General features: G+C 35.9%; 1 protein-coding gene across 2 annotated transcripts in view; it reads left to right on the plus strand.

Moving 5' to 3' along the window:
- Window positions 1-14,477, plus strand: part of RB195_020934 (uncharacterized protein) — a gene marked incomplete at both ends in the record, with an annotated part of 58,077 nt that overhangs the window by 12,959 nt on the left and 30,641 nt on the right. The window lies entirely within an intron of this gene.

The following is a 14,477-nucleotide window of genomic DNA, read 5'->3' on the forward strand; positions in this document are numbered from 1 at the left end:
AAAATTCCCACATAATTCAGATTTGCTTGCATTTCTTAATTTCTTGAACTATTCGCATTTTTTGGAAAATTTCAAGAAATTAGTGGCGCACATTAAAAACAATAAAGGAGTGAGAGTCGTCATTAAAGAGGACAAACTCAATTATATGTTCTCGAGAAATGTTCTTATTTCTTTCTGTTCTGAAAATATTCTCTGTTTACCAGTTTTTTTAGTTTTCTGAGATTTGTCTGCAAAAATTCTGCAGATCCAATTTCTAGAAGTTTTCTTGCACGTCACCGTCGTCGATTCTCTCTTTACTTGTGTACGAATTGCAATGGTGAGCTGTTTGCTGGCATTTTAAGTGGGGAAAAAACGCACGCACACACACTTGAACGGGTGCAAAGTCGGCATCCTATAAGAATTCCTCGCCTTTTCCTTCTATCCATCCGTACAAGAAAAAAAAAACACTGTTGACGCTAGCCGTCGTTTGCTGAGGAGCGCTGCTCACCGTCACCGTCGCCTCCGCCACCGCCGCCGTAGTTTTGCATCGGAGGCACGAAAAGCTGATTATGTGAGTCGAGCAGCGTTTTGCGCTTTTCTCTCGTTTTATAACGAATCGACGATGGTGCACATTGGAGCCAGACTTTGCATGGAAATCCACATTTTCTCACATTGTTTCAATCCGAAACCGACTTTCGGATTCTTCCGTCTTCTGAGCTTTCCATGTTCCATGCCGTTTCTTTTTCCCAACATTGCTCTCCACTCATCAAATTGAATCGAATTTCCTGCACAAAACACACGAACATTCGCCTTAACGACCTCATACATCGCCTTTGTTTCAGATACTACTCGCATTTCAATACCCATTTAAAAAAATCCCCCGGATTCCTCTCGAGGGAGTAATCCAGGCGTTCGGACTATCTTGCTTCTAATATTCTCTTTCTCAGTAGCAAAATGTGCATGTAGTTGCTAGGCGAGATTTTCTCACAGGGAGTCACTAAGAAAAAAACGCATCGTTCGGGAATTTTCCCGATGCAATCAGTCTTCCGAGAAATTTCTTTTTAATACTTAGTTGATCTAACAAGTGTTGCGCAGCGGTGTCCGTAATTCCGCCACATGTTTCATCTGCATTACATATTTTCTTGTGTGTAATTGTGTAAAAATGTGTGTCTTTCTTGTATGTGATTGTGTAAAATTTTTGGCACGCAACCTGCAGTCGAGTTCAGTTTTTTTTTTCAGGTTGACCCAAAGAAACGGGGAAATTTTGAATGTAGTAGTGGTAGCGCTGAGGAGTTGGTGCCCGGGTAGGAGTGGGATCCTTCAGTATATAGCTACTTGCCATTGAGTAGCTATGGATCAGTGGATTGGTTCACAAAATGAATTTGCTGTAAAGTTTTTTCAAAATTTTTCAAAATTTGGTAATACTACGTAAGTCATTTTAGCTGCTCAACGGGAACTTCTATGTCATTACAATTTAGAACCTCATGACCACCTCCCTCCTTGGCTACGTAATCAATTCATGGACTAAGAATTTCGAAGAGATGACCCTGATTTTGTTGACGTTTTTTGTAAAATCACTTCACAAAAAATTCACGCTGTGAACCGATCCATGGGTCCAGGGAATACTAAACGACAGGTAAATGTATGTTGAAGGATGTCACTCCCAACTGTCCAACAACATTTTCTCAGGTCTTCAAAGAATTCCCGCCGTTTCTCTGGGCCAAATTACAGTTCATTTTTACTTAGAATCTGCCCTGATGTCCAGAAAAATAGGGATTTCTCAAAAATTCCTTTTTTTACGCCTTCTTCTTGTATTTAACGATGTTTTCGTTAGTTCTAGCGTTTTTTTTCTCCAAGAGGAGAAGAAGTCCGAATTCATGAGCCCATAACATTTTTCGACTGAAAATTTCGAGCTATGGTTTTAGAAGTAAGATGTAGATATAGAATTACTAGCAATTCTCATATGCGTTATTTTCAAAGCAATCTCAGGGAATTTTTCAGCTATTAATCCAAGGATTTTCTATCCATCCAAGACCTTTCCTCCGGAGAATTTGCTTACAAAACAAAAATATACATTAGCATCATTCTTACTGTTCTTAATAATTAATCATTAGATTAATTTAGTAATCCCACCTCTTTAATTTGTAGCCGTTTTAACAAGCGTTCAAATCAGTTTTTTTTTTCGAGAAGAGAAATCAAGAACTCTATAACCTTACCTTACTTGAATTTGATTACCTATACGAATTTTTACGACTTGGCTATTTTTTTCTGTTGCGGAACCCCTGAGATTTCCGCAAATTACTCCAAAACCACGCGCGAGTACTGAGAACTTCGTTATTTTCGTCGTGGACCTGCTATGCGGCCCCGAAGTAGTTCAATTACCGACCGCCGTTCACGTCCTCCGTTGGGAAAACGTGCAGAATTCGCCGTTGTGACTGGAATTCTTCGCGCTTCGTTAAATGCTGCTCTCAAAAATTCTCCCAAGAATCAATGTATATACGTGAATGTTGTTTTTTTCTTGAAACCTAGGATATTCCTAAAGTATTTCCGGCGGAAAAGAAGTATCTCGGCCGCACTGTAATCGTTTTCTCTTTCATTTCTCAGTAAATACACACGTAGATGCATGTGCTCGGCTCTGTGATAAATTCTGAGCGCATGTCTCGGGGACGGATCGCGTGAAGTGTTACACATTCCCGGTCTATCCTTTGCAATCACCTCTCATTTCCTGAAAATTCTCTCCTCCAAACTTCTTCGCACTTTGAACATTACGAAAAGCGGCACGAGAAAAAAAAGCCGAAATGACGTATGCCGGACGAGTTTTATTATCGGTTTTCACTTGTTCCTAACGAGCTGTTGAAGAATGGATGACACCTGACTGGCCGCCAGAGCAGGTGGACGGAAAAAACACATGAGTAGAGGCTTGTACGAGTTGTCACGTCAACCAGAAACATCAGCTATTTATCTCCATTACATGTGTGTGTGTTGAAAACTAGCAAAAGCCTGTCCGTGTCTCCTTCTCTTCCCACGTTCATCCTCTGGATTTGTGGACTTTAGAATCGTCTAGAAAATGTCATGAAATTCCCTACTTATCGAAGGATTATATGACACTTAAGTGGGCACTAGACAGAGTACAGGCAAAAAAAAAGTTTTCTGTGTTTTGTGTACGTGTTGTCGCATCAGCCCTCCAGGAAACGTCAGACATACATCTTCATCCGGACAAATGTTTGACAAGCTCTCAGCTTTTCGCATTTCTTGTTTTCTTGACGTTTTTTTCCCGCCCGCTCTAAATTTTCCCCTTTTTCTGTTGCTGGCCAACGAAGACATCAGAAAGCGCTACCGTGTTCCTTAATGTTTCAGTTCAAATGACTTTGAAAAGCGACTGAAGCGAGTTCAAATGACTTTACATGCCTGAAACCTCAATCTAGGTCTTGCGACGAAAATGAGTTTCTTTTTTAGTTAATTCGTAGTTGCAGTTAACAACTCTGGAATTCTGTTATACATATGTGTCATGTTCATATTTCCATTAGCACGCTTCACTTTTTTCCCATCTGTTAACGACGACGATTATCCTAATGGCTGAGATTTCGCATGACAACGACACGCTTTCGTCTTTTACCGACAGTAAATTAGAATTAAGAAATTAGAAAAAAGAAAGAGGAAGAAAAGAAAATGGAAAAAAGAACTGATTAGAATTAGAAGTAGTAAAAAAGGTTGTTAGAAAAAATGTAGGTTTGTTTTTTTTTTCAACCTTAATTACGAGATCATAACGATTATAATTAAAACATAATATTTTGAGGAACGTGTTTCTATTTTTGTAGAAAAAAATCGGAAAAAAAAGTCAGAATAAAAAAAATCATTTTGAGGCGTGATACACTGGTGGGTCACACTGTCCACTGTCTTGGCGAAAAATCCGTGGAAACCTATCAGTCCGTTAAAAAGTTGTGTAATAGTTGTAGGAAAGTTCCTTGTTGTTTTTTTTCTTCCTTTTCTTCTGTTACCTACCTTATTAGAAATTATCAATTATAAATTAAATTAAAATTAAATAATTATAAATTCAGTTACCTTAGTACAAAGTAAATTCGTTCATACTGGCATACTTCTGGGTACCTTAAAGTAGAAGTGAAACCAGTATAGCTTCGGATAAAAGCAATAGTTTACGGTAATCATGGTGTATTTCCAAATCAGCGCAAAAATGAATGTGCTATACGTAGCCCGACATGTCTAACCTCATGTTCCTGTGGTTAACTGGGATTTCGAAACCAGTCTGAGTAGTTAGTGGGTGGAGGCGACGTTTTTCTGTTGAGGTTTTGCCGACTCACTCGGGTGGGTTGCATAGGAGGATATTTTATCCCTCTTTTATCCCTCACCTCCTCCAAACCCTACCTGAACCTGTCTTCTGTTGCTTGTACTCCATCCGGAACAATTCTCAGGAAAGGAACAGGATCATTTAATTTTTATTTAATTAATAATGGTTCTACCTGAGGAGAACAATAATCTTTGTGTAAAAGGCGCTAAAATGACGAGTGTAGGTCCCACACTGATTCCACTTTCTGCATGCACATAGATGGTGGGTATGTTTAAAGGCATCACTCCACGAATCTGAGGTGGTACGGATTTCAGGTGGAGTATTCGTAAACGGCATAGTAGATTATGGGGAAGAGAGTGATTCTGTCCATTTCTTCCTAATTGCCGTAAAAAACAGCCCGGAAGATACGGCTTCAGGCGTTCTGGCGCACTATTTTCTGCAGGGAGTTCGACTGGAGCGCGCCAGCCTTGTGCGACGCCTCATCTTCCGGGCAGTTTCTTACGGCAGTTAGGAAGAAATGGACGGATCACCCTCCTCTCCATAATCTACTAATCTCCACCTAAAATCTGCACCACCTCAGATTCGTCCGGTGATGCCTTTAACGTTATGATCGTGACGCAACCGCTGTACATTCTCCCTCTTCTGGGACCTATTCAAATCGTAAGTGCATCGATGTCACCTGGACAAACGTCAGCGAAAAATTCTATATTTTTACTGGTTTTTTATCCATGAAATTAGGAATGATATGGATTTTGTTCAAAAAATTGAATCCTTTGGAAAACTCTTATTTTCCTCCTCCTTCTCCATTTTCGTTCGTCCTACTCCTAACCATAGCTGATAAATAAATATTCGTGATTTTCTTTTCAAAACTTCTAACCTCGTAACCTTAAATTCAGCCGTTTTAGTGCGATGATTAAGGCGTATTTTATTCGGACGAATAAAATATTTGCACTTGTTCTTTTTGATACAAACAATTATACAATACTATTTGATTTTTATGTAACAAACGTCGTGATTTTTTTTTCTGAAAAAATCTTAAACATACAAAGTGAATGGACGTTCTTAGAATGTGCACCGGACTCGGGTACTGCGATACGAAATGGTACGAGGATTTTCTTCTACGACGAGTTAGTTAGGACCATTTTGTTCATTTTATGACCATCCCACACAAAGAAAATGTCAGGCGTTCGAGGATTTCGAGAACTACTTGGACTTGGGATCAGTGAATCACCAGCGCATATCGCCTTAGGGCGAGCAGTCTGTCACCTCTGCTTCCTCGTGTGCGATTTGAATGAACCAATCCCTATGTAGGCTCTATTTTCTTCAAAAGAAAAAGAGTCAGCTTTTATTTTCTATCGAAGGAAAATTTACTATCCACTTCTTCTTCTTGCCTTTTGTGCTGGACCAAGCAGAATTTATGTAATTTTCGCTGCGATTCTTCTAAATATTTGAAATAAAAGGCGTGTGATGCTCTTAGGGAAAGCACCGTCTCTGGCGTCCCAACTTCCCGCTCACATCTCAGTTTTTCCTTGACTTTAGCAACGAATTTTCACTTAACTTTCACTTTCATTTAACTTCACTCTAAAAAAGTAGAGATTCAGGATGGGAATATAAGAAAGAAGACATGAGGAGAAATGCTACTTATTGAATCACAGTTAATTACACTATTTTTTTTACTATATTATATTATATTTTTTATTCTGTTATTATATATTGTTGTATATTTTTTTATATTACATTTTTACTCCTGTATCATATATTATTATGTATATTATACTATATTTTTTACTCTATTATTATATATTATATTGTATTTTTGCCATATTATTATACTAAAGTATATTTCTATATTATTATTTATTTGGAGCAAATTTATTGTAATCAATAGCCTGGATGCGGAGCACTTTTAGCCTTAGCCATTAGTGGCTTTCTAGTCGTCTAGTTTTCCTTTTCCTTCCCGAGGAGGAGTCAATGACACTTCTTAACAACATTTCTTTCTGATCCTTTCTCTTCAAGGAAGAACAAAAAAGCACTCACTCTCCGGAAAAATGATTTCATTCCGGAAAGTTTGATTGACAGAGAATTCCCTTAGGGAAAGACGAAACGGAAGTAGAGTAATTTCAGTGTGTCGAGCTGCAAATTTCAGCAAATCACTTTGGCAAGGAGAAATTTTATTCGCTTTTTTTGTCTGAATACCAGATCTATTTCATGGATCGTCACCACAATGACGTATCACGGACGTGTTTTCCTGAAATTTCCCCCTCATAATTGCCCGTAATCTTGAGGAATGCAGTCAACGACTACATAATAATATGTTCGTTATCTCCCAGTTAGACCCGTAATGCCCTTGTTTCCAGCATTCCTTTGACTTTAATCACTGATTACTCAATGGGTGTTGTGTTGTATACTAGGAAGCTGGGAATTTTCCTGAATTTCCTTTATTTTTCCTCATTATACCGGTACGATCTTTCCGAGTCCAAGTTCTTCGTTGTTTTCGCTTCTTAATGTAGCCATTGCAGTAATTAAGATACCATAACCGTCCTAATTATAGTTGTTTTTTTAAAATAATATTATTATTTCTAACAATTATTTACACTCCTACAGTTTACATTCACGTTTCTCAGCGAGAAATTACAATTCTGGAATAATACAAGGGGAATGTAAATTATTTATTTGTTTTTTTTTTAAATTTTATATTCAATTCATAGTCCATATCTTACGTAAGCAAAAAAAACCCCTTTTACTACATTGTGGGATTCGAGCTCTTTTCCTTTTTTCGCATGATTACCGTAATCCGGTCTTTTCCACCCGGAAATAAACGTGTGTTGTGGCGTGAATAACTGGAAACGACCACGAGAAATACGATTCCATGCATTATTGTTGAAAGTAATTTTCCAGCTAGAAATATTTGTAGCAATTGCACTGAAATGTTCCTATTTATTGCAAGAAAAAGATGTAATGCTATGGATTTGTAGGATAGAAAAAATTCTTGAAACGAGTAAGGCAAATGAAATCTTATTTCCTTCTAAAAAAAGAGTTGTGCTGAATTTTCTCTTCAAGAAAATCAAGTGATTTGAAGTGCTCTGTCCTTGAAAAGGATGACAAAACAATCCTTTTTAGCACCTCTTCCAAGTACAGATTTTTATTTTTTATTTTTCCTTTCTTTTGTTTACTTCCTGCGCCATTGCTTTTCCGGAAAATACCTTCCTCAACTTTTTCTTAGATTTTTTTTTCGCTAAGTCTTTTAGTAGACAAATTTCCACTGATCTCCTTGTGTTCTCCTAGATTTCCTTTGGATCGTAGAAAGCTGACAAAGCGATCGTTTGTCATCGACGATTCCGAAAAAAAGAACACTTTTTTTTTCGCAAAGCAACGCTTTTTTCAATGATGCGTTTCGATTCCTTTGCGTGCTTTTGCGTTTAATTTTCACCTTGTTTGAAGAATGCGCTAACATCCTTTGAAAAAAAAATCTTATTATCTTCAATTCTATAAATAAGTACCTGAGGGACTGATAAACGGTAACTTCTGTAGTGATTTCACTTTAAAAAAGAGCTCTACCTTCGGAAAATGTCTTCTTTTTTGAAAAAATTGTGGATTTCTTAGCCTTAGAAAGACACGGTTTGACTTCTTTCTTTTACAATCCAGGAGCTTAATGTGGCTCTCGTACGACAAACTTACTCCATCTTTCTTTCCGATACACAGCGATGCTCTTCGAGCGGAAATGAGGAACGAACAACACGCACAGGACGTGAGAAAAACACTTTTTCCTTTTTTTGCGTTTCTCATTAGGGAAAATGCGTGCTTGCTAGCGAGTAGCGTGCTCGCTCGAAGTTTTCCTCAGTCAGCTATTCTATCCTGCTCAGGCAGTTAAGGCTACAGAAAAATTTTCAATGAGTTTCCCTGGAGAATAGCTGAGGTTGGGAAAGGTTGTGAAATTTAATTAAATTACTCAGGAATTTCTATTGATTTAATTAAAAATTTAATTATATATAGAACAAAAAGTGGAAATGATATTAATTAAACTCGAACGGGGCATCAACGGAAAATTTGGGTTTTTCTATAATAATGTCCGCTCCAGGTCATTCGCAGCTACTCAGTTATTACCTAGTTCATTACTTTTATTTATTTTTACTTATTTATTTTATTTATTTTTGTTTCTGAAACCTTGATTAGAAATACATTTTGATCACAATTTATTAATCTAGAAGTTACTTAAATCATTACTTTCCTCTTTTTGTTCCTAAGGTTCTCTGACTCAGACAAAGTGTGCTCTATTTTTTTAAATCTTTCTTTTGTGGTGCACCATCAGTGTATGTGAATAAATTGATAAAAAATAAATAAGTTTTCTAAAACACTGGGAATTCTCCTCAACCCTACCCCTTCACCTCTCGCTACGAACGTCTCGTTCCCCGTCGCATTCACTTGCACTTTCTTCTCGCTTCCATAATTCAATGCGCTTTAGTTATGCGCTATGATCCAGAAAAGTATGTTATTCGTGAGAATAGTTTGTATTTCGTACAATGTGAAAAAATACGGTGATAATTTTATAAATGTAAAAAGAATACGATGCTAATTTAATAATTTGTTTGTTCATTTCTTCTTTTCTCTTCTTTTTATTTGTTAATATAGTGCACAGATTTTTCTAGAATATATTCAATTTATACTTATATTTGATTAAATTTATTTTTGATTTATATATTGATATTGATTTAAATTGATTTTTCTGGTTTTTTTTTATTTTTAAAGAATGGAAAAAAGGAGACTACTTAGTAATGAGTAAGATAAGCCTAGATCTATGTCTTTCACTCCATCCTGGTTCATTCCCTTCTTTATCCACACTCAGTGACCTATGTATATGTACATCGGTAGAAGTTACATAAAATAAAATAAATGTGTTTATGTTGTATTTATTATTTGTGCAATTGTTGACATTTCTGCAGCTACACAGCAACCTATGTTCACATCGTTCACCTTTTCGCTTTCCCTCATCGGAGACATTTTTTTGGGGAGGAAGAAATTTTCGAAAACTTTCGGTGAACAGTGTACATATACATTTCCATCCTGGTTAGGTTATCCAATGTACATGGACTTGTTTTTTTTTAAATAATAGATAGTATTTTGAATTCTATTATTTATATGATATTTACTATTCGTTCCACTACACTTGTATTTTTTCTTGGATTCGAAACGCCTCGCATTAAAATTGATCCGAAACTTTCTGGATTAGATCTCAAATTTGTTGAATCGACGTTCATTCAATGAACATCAGGATGTTGCTATCATAAGTAAATTTCAGGCTGGAATTTTGATCAAATGAACACCGTTTAACGAACATGTGATGTGCTTAGAGTTTTCAAAATTATGTATAAAAAGTTGAGTTGAAAAAAATTCCGACAGATAAGTTTGGGCATAGAGAGACCGAATAGAAAATAAAACATTTAAATTATCTTAGCTGCACGTTTAAAAGGGTTTATTTCAAAAAAAAAACAGAAAAGTTGTGTTTTTTTCACAAATACTTTGCGAAAAATCACATTTCTGTTCATGGTGTTTGTGCACTATTCCTCTACTGTTCATTTCCTTTTGAATGATCCACTCCTTACTTTTTCGTTGCGATTTACGTGTACTGTAATACAGTAAAATATGCGAAATATATAGGTGTTAATTTCCGATGAGCATTTTTTCAAAGATTCTCTGGAGAAAGAATTCTGAACGGCATCATACCCCATAGATTTCTACGTCGCCTATTTAGAAATGCAGGAATTCACGAGGAATCGACCGCGGACGAACGCATCCACTCTCTCGATTCTCATTCCCGCCCTGTTTGCTAACGAAAATTTCTCCTCTAATTAGAAATTTTAATTTTATCTCCACCAATTCCGTTCCTTTTTTGCGCCTGTATTCAAAACGTTCTCATACGTTCCGTCGATTCCGTGCCCGTTTTCATTTTCTTCGCACAACGAGCGTTTCGATTTCCATTCGTGCTATTTGTGCGATGAAAAATGCGACCTTCTTGCCTCAGCGCGTTTATAAAATAGGATTCGGGTGTTTTTCTTTTGGGGAAAAGAGGGGGGGGGGGGGGGATTTTCCAGTGAAACGCTTATTCGTAGCATTGAATGCATGATATTCACGCCTATGCTATGTCCTGAATATCTACCCGTTGTCATTTCAGACGGGCATATCCAGTTTTTATAAGGATGGAAAATTCTCCGGGCTAACTGAAAATAAACGACTGCGATTTATTTGCCAAGCTGTTAAAGTGTGCCATGCTGCCATTCCATTTCGTTTTCCTTAAATTTCTACCGTAATTTTCTAGATTTTCTTACCGTATATCCACGTTATTGTTTTCCTAGTGGTTCATAAACCTCCTTCAGTGCCTGTAAACTTTGCGTCACCGAATGTTTTCACCTGAAATAAATAATCTCCGCTTTATCCATGAAAAAAATCCCAGCTGTTTGAACAGGCGCGCTGATTTGTGCGTGTATGTGTGCTTAAGCTGTGTTATGCTGTGATACGACGACACATGCATATTTCTCGGTGGACGATCGAGTTATTTCCGGAATATCGATCTCTGATCCGGTTCGAAAGGAATTCCTTGTTTCTAGCTGTTTATTAGCTTTTTCTGGAAATGCTTAAAAGCTTGGTTTTCTGGATTTTTTTTTTTTGTAAGAAGGTAACATTTCGTGTAGAGAACTTCTACAGTAATTTTCTTAACTGGGGATTTGAACAGTTTTTGTGATTTTTGGAAATTTTCGCGAAGGTTATTCCGCGGGAACATCAAATATGCAAGGTTTTAGCACGAACTTCTAGGAAACCTTGCTTTCTTTTTCTCAGAGGTAGAAATTTTCCGTGTTTCCTGTGTCACTGATGAGGGAAAGATTCTTTGAAAGGAACTAAGAGGAAGAAACTGTGAAAAATGCCGAGAGTAGCAAATTTCCGGAACTTTTCTTGATATTTATTTCAAAGTTCCCTACGCGAAATTTTTTTAAGTTTGACGCGTTTTGGATGAAATTTTATTCAAAGGCCAATTCTTGTTTTACAATTCATCTAAAATTCAGAGTTTTTTTGAAATAAAACAGAATAAAATGAAAAGAAATATTAGAACTCAAAAATTCCTTCCACAATTTTCCCGGATTTTTTCATTAATTTTAAAAAATGTTGTAACTACAGAGGTGCATAAATTAGAGCGATGGCTTTCTTAAACAGGAACACTAAATTTTAGGACAAAATTTCCTAGAGATTTTCTACGAATATAAATTCTAATGGACTATTTTATAATATATGTGCTTTCATTATAAATAAAATTTCATCTCTGCTTCCATGAATTTCTCTATTCTTTTGTTCTCAAAGCACACACAAATTGGGAAGAGTACAGATTTTCCTCAGCTTTTCTTATAAGAAATGCGAAAAGTTCTGTAATTCTCTAGAAATTTGGATTGGAAGTAAATATATTTTTAAATTTTTTCTGTTGTTCCAATTGTCACGAGACCACATTGTTGAACGTGACTGACACTTTCCCCGCACTTTTGTTGCCAGAATTTTTCACAGCGATTATTTATGTCACGGGTTCGATTCGAAGTTCGAACTCATTCGGTCTTATCTTCTTCTCTCCCTATCTCACCTAATTCACGTCAATCGGATTACTGTAAGTGGTCTGTATATTATTTTTGCTAGTATTATTTCTCCTCGACAGACACCATCCCCAGTCCCAGACTCAATGGCGCATTTATATCGAAATCTATGACGTTTTCACTGCAAATGCACCTCCTATCCACTCTAAACGTCCGAAAAAAGCTCATATAAATGAGAAGACGAGCGGCTCAAAGCCTTCTTAAGTGATCTGGTGACGTTTTCCATCCAGAAAATTCGCGAACAAATTGGCCCCGAAGAACCAAAATTTTGGCGCAAAATTGCGGTGCAATTTTCTCGTCCGATTACGTGATTTCTGATTCTTGGTTCAAAAGAGAATTATTCTTATCTTCTAGGAAAAGCTTTGTTTCATCACCGTTGCGTGCACATCAAACTAAGTGGAAGAGATTTTTATTTCTAAGATTTTATTTTCTTTTTCTAAGAATAATTCTAAAATCTGATAAATAATATTAATAGCAATAAATAATTCTAATAAATTCTAAAAAAAATTCTGAAAAATTCTAATTTTCTAAGATTCCAAGACCACAAGTTTGTGTAGAAACAATTTCATGGTTCTAGATATTCGGTCAAAAGCTTAACAAATAATGGTGCCCTTATTGTAATAAGTCACAAAACCTGTTCAGGGTTCAGGGGTATGCTGATTTCTCCTTATGTCAATTATTTTCACTCATCCCACAATTTTTTCTTTAGTTTTTCTTTGACTGTTGTACTAAGTTCTTTAGTTTCTATTTGACGGTAGGCGTTAGCAAGAAAACCAGATGTTGTTTATTTTTGTTCGTTCATGGTTCCTCATTTTTTATTTTATTAGATTATTGTAATTTTTTTTAATAATACAACAAAAATGTACTTGCCTTTATAGGATCTATTATTGTACATTATTATACAAGTTATTATTATTGTATTTCTTCTTGCTCTATTTTCATCTTTAACCATAAAAATGTTTTTCAAAACATTAAAATTAAAAATATAAAAAAAAGAAATATTTTGGGTGAAATTTCTTTTTTGTTGAATTTGACTGAATTTAAAGAATTTTTATAATGGAATATTTCGGGGAAAAGAACTCTTTTGGTCACAGTAATCTAAACTGCATACGATTACTGGATTTAGAGCCTGCCATGAAGACAGCGGTATAGAATCTACTTTAATTCGTCATGGTACTATTATTGCACAGTTGTTCAGTACAGTAATTGTGGTCGTACGCTTAAGCGCATTTGCAATGTCGGCTGATAACATCGGTTGATAAAGGGATCCATTTAGCAAAACATATACGGACAGCTGCGATGCTGCATCCACTAGTGCACTTTTTTTCTCCAAATCCTGCCTTTCTTGGTACTGAAAAAAATCATGAATTTCTCTCTCGGATTTCTGGAAGAAATTTCATCATTAAACCCAGTTTAAATCGTGTTTAAATCAATCACAACATTCTTCCCCAATAGATTTTCCCTACAAATCTTCTGTCTAAGAAAAAAAGAAGATCGGCTGAAAGTTGTACAGATAGAAGAGACATTCTTTTCGGTTTTTTTTTTTTGAAAGAGTTATTTATTTCCTCAGTGATTTCTTTTAAAGATTTTTTTCTTTTTTTAGGATGGTTTTGATCACTAAGCTGATATTTTGTGCACTTTTCAAGACTCTTGTTTACATTGTGATAAGTTTTTGCATAAGGGAAAGTGTGGATCTCCTTCCATGTTTACTGATAGGTTCATAGAGATAGGTTCATAGAGAAGTTTTGCCAAAGAAATTTCTGCAAATTATATATATATATATATATATATATATAAACTGTCTATGAGCACTTTTTTCACATTTTCTTCTCGGATAACGTAAGCGTTTTGCCAGCTGCCGGCGCTATTTGTTTACCAACTTTTTCTGTCACATTTCATTCTCTGAAGTGTGAAATTGAATTCCGCAAGTGAACGATTTCTCAGCTGGATGGTGTAAGAACTCTTTCACAGAACAAGAATTTGTTGTTTCGTTTGATTCGGGTCTTTCTCTAGAGTGTTTTGCTCCTTTTTTTCGCTGAAAAACTCGAGAACATTGAAAAAATCCGGTTTTAGATCACATATGTAGCTATCGATATCGCACATCGATGAACACTAATAAATATTATTGGGAGAAATAAAATAAATAAAATAAAAGATAAATCACTGGCTATTGCTAATTTAGCACTAACAATTAAAGCGTAAAAGCTTCGTTCTTCCAGAATTTTCCTCGAGTTTTAATGGAGAAACGCTGTCTTATTTCTCCCTAGATTTACATTTTTTATACGCTTTATATCGATAATTTTCATTAGCAAACGATGCACTTTACGTCATTTCTCAATAATAAGAAAAGTTTATGTTATGTTGTCAATAGAAATTCAGGTTTTGGAAAATTTTATGATTTTTGATGAGAGTGTAACTAATTTCTGTAGATTTTCTTGCAATCGTTCATGCACTCCATCATTCCTTCACCCTACTTGCTTGATTCTCCACCCACTTTTTTTTTCGACGGCAACCAAGAGTGCGATTTTGAAGTCATTAAAAATCATTGTAGTCTTGTCATTCCC

The sequence above is a fragment of the Necator americanus genome, chromosome II (assembly GCF_031761385.1).
Source record: "Necator americanus strain Aroian chromosome II, whole genome shotgun sequence".
NCBI classification, from domain to species: Eukaryota; Metazoa; Nematoda; class Chromadorea; order Rhabditida; family Ancylostomatidae; genus Necator; species Necator americanus.